Below are 6,184 nucleotides of genomic sequence, written 5' to 3'. Positions count from 1 at the left end.
CCCAGATTCTTGGATAGGAGATTTGACCGTTCTTTTCAGTCAGGCCAGGGGCAGAGTTCGAGGGTCTCAGATTCGCAGTCTAGGGGAGACTTTAGCCAGAGGAGACCTTCAGTACGGCGGTGTAGCCAGTGCGGTAAGTTGCATTCCGGACAGTGTCGTCAGGGTTCGGATGCTTGCTACGCCTGCAGTCAGGTTGGTCATATGATGAGAGATTTCCCTTCAGCGAGAGATAGAGCGGGGACTCAGCCCACAGGTTCAGCAGCGGGGTCTTCTTCAGTGCGGCCGACAGCACTGACTCCTCAGACTACAGCAGGCAGAGGCAGAGGTAGAGGGGGAGCATCCACTTCAGGTGCTGTTCAGCCCCGTGTATATGCCTTAGCTGGGCGACAGGATCTTGAGGCTTCCCCAGATGTTGTCACAGGTACCTTGACTATATTTTCCCATGATGTATATGCTCTGATTGATCCGGGTTCTACCTTCTCATATATTACTCTGTATATCGTTGATTGTGTTGGGGTGAGACCTGAGCCAATTAAACCTTTCGAGGTATTTGTCACGACCCAGCTAGGGGCCGCGACGGGTACCCGGAGCAAATTACCGAGCACCGCTCATTCTACTACTTGTCTTGCTCATTTAATACTCTTTTGTCAATTTTACATACCAATTGTTGGAAAATCATATTTAATCAAACATAAATACTTTATATACGTTTGCCTCTTGGCCATCAAAATATTATACATACATATGAAAACATCTTGTGAGACCATCTAACCCACACTGCGTATCTACGAGCCTCTACTAACATAATGAATACATAGACGGAACAAGACTCCGTCATGCCCAAAATATGCATATATGAATTTACATCAAAAGAATAGCCATAAGCACCTCCGAACAATGGAGTGCTATCTATCAGCTGACAGCTACTGAGGACCTGGGCCAAGCTCTCCTCCCTGCCTACCTGTGGGCATGAACACAGCGTCCGAAGAAAGGACGTCAGTACGAATATTGTACCGAGTATGAGAGGCATACATAATGAAAGGAAACATCAATAATATGAGACATCTGGATCTGACTGATAATCATATATGAAGTAATGAATGTTATCTTACTCATACTCATTATCATGACATGTATGCATCATATGCAAGCTGCCCGTCCATGTCGAAACGGTGTGATAATCAATAATATTAGCCCGCGTCCAGGCCTTCCGCGTCCGGGGTACCATCTCATGCCGCCCACTAGTGGTGTCTGCCCACGCCCGTAGATCGCGGGGTATCCGTATCGCCGCCCGCCGAAGCGGTGTCTGCCTGGCCAACTAGGCCCGGTATGAATGCAATCATGACATGCTTAATGTAAATACTCATAGTAATATGCTTATCATAAAATACTTATCTTATCATAATGCGTATATATGACTCATGATCCACTTTACTCTATCGGGGTGACGTAAGGTCGTGATCCCCCGATTACATTATGGAACTATCATGGACATTCTGCCTCACCTTGAAAGGACTAGTACATAAGGTGAGTGTAGGCAAGGAATAACATCATCATCATTCTAGTGTCATCATATCGTATAACTTATCTCATATAGACATTCATAAGTATAAGCTTTTAACTTCTTAGAATGTAAGAACTCGTGAAAGGAATAAGAATTCAAGTTAAAAGATTCATGCCATTAGAAATAAGGACTAGCCTCACATACCTTGGTCGTTTAGCTAAGATATCGCTCACTTGTTCTTCGTCGATATCACGTCGTTACCTTCATAAGAGAATTCGTATCAACATTAGTAACTGACTATAAGAACGTGTCGCTAATTCTAGGAGAAGTCGGACAACGCTTCCTTCGCTCATACTACTTTTCTCACGTTCTAAATCAACTCCTAATATTCATAATATTATTCGCAATATCATAATCGTCATTTACGTGCGTTTGGCAAAATCCACCATTTTCCTCCAATTTTCCCTTATTTCTACTTCTAGCTCATCCTTGCGGTTTCATGCATTTAATGCTTGTTTCATGATATAAACATCATTTATAACGTATTAGTACTCACAACACTTCAATATTCATAGTTCAATTCCACTATCATTCATTTATGTCACTATTCACTCAATAATGACCCATTTCTATGTTTTTCTACATTTCAAGTGTCTAAGCTTTCCAATACTTCAAACAACATGGAACAATCATGAAACTTACCTTGGATGATGGTTGAACAATCCTTAAGTTGAAATACTTCACTTAGCCAAAACCCTAGTTCCACCTTCTTGGGAATTTCTTGACTTAGAAGATCCTTTGATGTGTTCTTACACTTATTCTCATGAATTTGGTGTTGATAATCTTAGGTTTCCTTGGATTTTCTTGCTATTCTTAGAGTTGAAGTGTTGAAGAACACTCTAGAGTTTTCTTGAAGTGTTGGATGAAAAATGACGTGAAATGGGCTTAAGTTCCCTTTTAATAATTCAAAATCTGGTCTTTAATGAATTCTCGTCGGGATGAACAGTGGTCGTAAACCACCATATACGGACCGTATTTTGATTTACGGTCCATCCACTGTGGTCGTATTTAACCATTTCAAAGACAGAAAGTCTTGGCTGATGGACATGGTAGTTTACGACCTGGTTTACCGTCCGTAAACCAGTTTACGGGCCGTAAACTGGGTCGTATTTAACCATATTCAACATTTACAGAAAGTTGGGATTTTTGACAAGCTGGAGGACGATTGCACTATACGGTCCGTAAATCACTTTACAGGCCGTATAGCGCCATATACAACCACTGGACAGAAAATTTTCCGCGACTTTCTTATTTTCCAAAAATTCTTAATTCACCATTCCCGACTTAGTAAAACATCATTCACTCAACTTTTCATCATCCCACTCATCATACAAGTACGGAGAAATTTCCAAGGTGTAACAGTATTCACTCCGGTTGGTGATCCTGTAATAGCGAGGCAAGTATATAAGGACTGTGTAGTCATTATATGTGATCGCCAGACGACAGCGGATTTGATTGCATGAATAATAACATATGAGGGATACATAGCATGAATAATAACTTAATGGAAATATAGAGCATATTGTAGGATAAAAGAGTAACCTGTACATATGAGTGCCCCTTAGAGCGTATGAGATGCATGTTTAGCTTTCTTTGAAAAGAATTTCTTGTTCATATCATATTGCCGAGGAACGTCGGCCTGATCCATTTAACCATATACCTCGCGTCCGGGCATCCCGCGTCCGGGATGATATCATGTCATATAATACCAACTGATCAGGTGGCCATGCGCCTATAATGCCTCTCCCTTTTTCCCATATTCCCCATATAAATATACATATATCATATTCATATATCATATAAGCAGCATGCATGAGAGCCCAAGAAAAGCTATAACTATATCAGAGTGACGTAAGGTCGGTATCCTCCGATTATATTATGGAATAATCATCGCTCTATCTCACCTTGAAGGAACAATTATTTTAAGGTGAGACTATCAATGAAGAATAACATCAAGAGAAAACATAGAATAAGGTCATGAATCTCATAAGTCGTCAATTCATATACTTTGAAGTCTTTAGAGAATAGAGTCATTATCAAGGAATAAAATTAAGGATCAAGAAATAGCTCAATATTCTCATATTCATATTGAATCCACAACTTGAGACTTTCAAACATGAAACCATTCTCATCATAATCATCATAGACATATTCTCATCTTTGACATCATCGTTGTCATTACAAAAACGCGTCCGCCGTTGTAGTCATAAAAGCTTACAAAATCATAAACCTTTGTTTTGGAAAAATACGGACATTTAGGAAAACATTTACGGGTTATCAGGAAGGGAATCATACCTTGGAATCATAGACTTTTAACTTTTGATAACAAGGAAGATATGGAAACATTTATGAAATCATAACACAGGAATCATGCCTTTGAAAGAAATGGACGAGCCTTAACATACCTGTTCAGCCTCCAATTATCTACACTTATTCGTCCGAGCTCACAAGTCTACATTTAAGAGGATTCACACAATCGTTAGACTCATCGTAGTATATTTTGACTAAGCCCTCAAGTCAAACTATTTTATATCCTGCTGAAAATCGGCAGCATCTCCCCTATTTATATGCCTAGCACGAAATCTCAATTCAGCAACCAACAACAACAACAATACCAACATCAATAACATCATTTCCAACACCACTATGTACCATAAAACAACCCACACGCTATTTTTCAACTTTCACGACTAACCAACTTACTACACAACTATTTAACGACTTTATCTCCGTAAATAAGCCTTAAATAATACTAATAAGGAAAGATTCATACCTTTCACCTGCTAGAATTGCAATATCTTCAATTATCACCATGAATCCAAGCCAAGTTTCGCCGCAATACGATATTATAATCACAGCTATACGTTGTCCGAACTTAAATTCTGGGATTTCACTTAATTTGCGCTAAAATTCTATAGACGGAAGTTGGAAGATTATTCTAGAAAATTTGGGAAATTTTGAGAAGTGTTGGGCTGAAAAATGAGGGGTAAAACCCCTCTTATAAGATGCCAAATCTGGGTTGGGTCAATGTAGCAGCTACTGTAGCAGTTATTGTATCATGTTGGTTACTGTAACAGTACTGTAGCACGTGTTTCTGTTCTGTCATCCGAACTTGTAACGTCCATAATTCTCTACTCCGATGTTCTATCGACGAGCAGTTTGTTGCGTTGGAAACTAGACTCGACGAACTTCATTTTATGCTTTTGTTTCAGTTCAAAACAATTTAGATTCTAAGAGATATTTGACCCTCAAGTTGGACCAAAATTTTCCCACGAAACTTTACCCATCCTTTCTCCAAAGTCGTACTACTCAATTTCATTATAAAACCTTCTGGTATACCTTGTATACATCCTTCACTCATTAAATGTACTTGATAATGCTTTATTTTATTTCAAAGTGGTTTTACTTAACCATAACTCAACGTACTTATGTTTCAAATTTGGTAAGTGCTTCTTCGAAGATACGGGGTGTAACATGGCCCTACAACTATAGTGGCTTAGTGTATTTGGGGGTGACCGCCGTAGCAGTTATGTCACCACTGCAGCGGTTTCGAGGCAGTTTAGTAGTTAATGAGATGATAAAACCCTTAAGTGCCTCATTCATTTCCATTCGATTCTAAGCTTCTAGGAAGGCATTTCAAGAGGCTTTGGGGGTGATTCTTTATTGTGGTAAGTCCATCTATGTCACGATCCAATTTAGGATCGCGCAGGTACCTACCTTTCCTTCCTCGGTAGGTGAACCCTCAATCAAATAACACATCACCCATGTAAAGACAATTCATTTGATCCAGTAAATATATATATATATATATATATATATATATATATATATATATATATATATATATATATATATACACACATATATATATATACATAGATATATATATATATATATACACACACACATATATATATAGACATATATATATATATATATATATATATATATATATATATATATATATACACACATATATATATATATATATACACACACACATATTAACAGCGGAAATCAATTCTTTTGATAAACTCAAGATTGAAAAAGAATACAACAGTTAAATAAATACAAACTCTTTCCGACTTCCCACGACCTGGTCTAGACTAGTACAAGAGCGACAAAGTGATCTAGATTTATAACAAAACTCTAAGACCCAACCTGTTACACATCAGAAAATTTTCCGTTGATGTACAGTGAGAAGAATAACGAAGGGCACGAAATATACGATGTTTCAATAAGTATGAAATTGCATTTGATGATCCTAATTGAGATTTCAAAGACATTCGAGGTAAGAGAAGAAAGTGTTCCAAGAAAGGCTAGGTATACCTTATGTATCGGAAAAGATTTATGAGTAACAAGTTAATGATGACTTAATGATGTCTTGGAGAAGAGTTATAATGTCCCTTAGATTGTTAATGAGGTGTTAAAAAAGTGTTAAGAATGTTCCATAAGGATTGGAGATCAAACGAGTCGATGAGAACGAGTTTCGGAAAATCTGGCATTATACGGTCCAACATACTGGTCGTATAAAATATACTGGCCGTATGTTAGGCCGTATATTCTGCCCAGAATGGCAGCCCTCACTAGACCTAATCAACGGCCACACATACGGTCCAT

Source organism: Lycium barbarum, chromosome 7 (assembly GCF_019175385.1).
Source record: "Lycium barbarum isolate Lr01 chromosome 7, ASM1917538v2, whole genome shotgun sequence".
Taxonomy (NCBI): Eukaryota; Viridiplantae; Streptophyta; class Magnoliopsida; order Solanales; family Solanaceae; genus Lycium; species Lycium barbarum.
Note: the sequence above shows the minus strand (reverse complement) of the source record.